This window comes from Ochlerotatus camptorhynchus, unplaced genomic scaffold (genome assembly GCF_037179485.1).
Source record: "Ochlerotatus camptorhynchus isolate MF236.1 unplaced genomic scaffold, CSIRO-AGI_Acam_v1.1 ptg000861l, whole genome shotgun sequence".
NCBI classification, from domain to species: Eukaryota; Metazoa; Arthropoda; class Insecta; order Diptera; family Culicidae; genus Ochlerotatus; species Ochlerotatus camptorhynchus.
Window position 1 is genome coordinate 101,756 of NW_027041320.1, and position 1,875 is coordinate 103,630.

Genomic DNA, 1,875 nt, shown 5'->3' on the forward strand with positions numbered 1-1,875 from the left:
TTTATGTCAAAGATGGATTCCGTCACGTGTAAAATTAGGTATTTCTAAGTGTGCATGCATTTTTTTGGTTGGAAAGTTTCTCAAATTTCCTTGGTAATATAGAGTATGATTTTCCTTTCACACGTTAATACTAATTAAAAAATGGTACAGGCATCGAAAGCTCTCAATTAAAAACTGTGGAAGTGCTTGTAGAACACTTGTTGAGAGAACGCAATAAGCTAATATTGAGTAAGCAATAAGCTTGAAATGCGAAGCAGAAAATATAAGTACCATCCGGTGGAAATCAAATTGGCTCAGACTAGACTAGCCTATCGGCCCCAAGTACATCTATGAGCGTACCCCATTCTAGTCGAAATTCTAGTACTACACTATGTTTGTTTTGATTCGCTATGAGAGTTTGACAGATAAAATGAAGGGTTCGTGGATTTTTCTATGTTTCGAGGGGTGCATCGATTAGCTTGGGACCTAAGAGAGTACCAGAGCTGAGTCAAAAAGTTGAGCACGTTTCTTCGGGACCTTCTGGTCTTAGAGTTACCTCTATGGAAGTACTATTACAATCCTGAAAGTAATCAAGACAGTGAGAACCCTTCTGAATGACCTTATTTATTTATTTCATGCTAATACTCTTCAAAAGAGCCAACATTTCATCTAGCTTTTGGTTCTGGCGAGATTCCAGCGCTTCTGGCATCGATTTTGGCTTCGAGGGCTGCAAATTTACCGTCTATATACTGTTTGGCTACGGCCTCACTCAACGAAGGTCCCTGCGGAGCACTTGAGGTACCTCCGGGATCGGCACCGGTGGTTTGTGGCGTTGACCTTGATACATTGCTTCCGGTACCACTCGTCGATCCGGATGCACCGGAGACTGCGTTTGCGATGTTGTAGTTGAGTATATTTTGGAACGATTTGTACTTGTTCAGGTTGTTGCTGCTTGAAGTCATCGTTGACAGCAGGAATTCCTTGCACCGAGCTGCCGTTTCAGACAGTTTGGAATCGTCCACCCGGAGATCGATCATGGCCCGGTTCTGGAATTCTTCTCCAGTACCAGGTGCAGTCCGTACAGACAAAGCTGCTCGTTGCGAGGGGAAATGTACCGAAGAATGAACTCGGCGGTTCCGCAAACTTCGAACTGCACATCGAACCGATAGAGCTGTGATCCGTCATCGAACACCAGCTGAACGCTGTGGGTTTGGTTGTATTCTGGAATTTTTCCGACGTAGGATTCAATTCTGTTGCATTCCGCTAGTATGGCCAGTTTTATCACCTGGTACATCGGATTCACACTGATGGATTACTCGCACGGCTCCCGGTCACTTTTTGGCTCCAGCACCAGGCAGGCATCCAGATTGAGCAGTTTCTCCTGGGGAATGGTATTGGTAGTTTCATTGGACTGTATGTTGTATGATATCTGCCGGGTTGAAGCACCTTCTTTGACTGCCCAGTTGAACTTTGATCGGAACGGTGCCTTACTCATGTCCGCACAGTAGATCCCAACAGACTTGCTTTGAACTACATAAATTACAATTACACTTGCTACTAAAATGGAGCTCTTCTATTGAATGCCACTTTCGCATTCAGACATTTCATCCAATCTAAGGGATGATTTAAATTTCATTGGCACAGTGTTGTGCTACTGCCTTCCCGATTTTAGCAACGCAACCTTCCGCAGTTTTGTACTACAGCTGTGAAATATGTTTTCACTAATTAGGGTAGAGAACTACTTCGGCCTAATCACCCATTTTGGGTCTATCGAGCAGGAAATTTCAAATAAATCCATGATTTCAGAGTTAACAAGTCAATTATGCATTTGGTACGCTACTTTAGTTAATAAGCTACCGAACGAAGTCAATGAGAACGCGTGGTATGAAGGTTTGC

At 43.5% G+C, this 1,875-nt stretch overlaps 1 pseudogene; it reads right to left on the minus strand.

The window, feature by feature from the left end:
- Positions 1-607: 607 nt before the first annotated feature.
- Positions 608-1,474, minus strand: LOC135715343 (uncharacterized; annotated as a pseudogene).
- Positions 1,475-1,875: the final 401 nt, after the last annotated feature.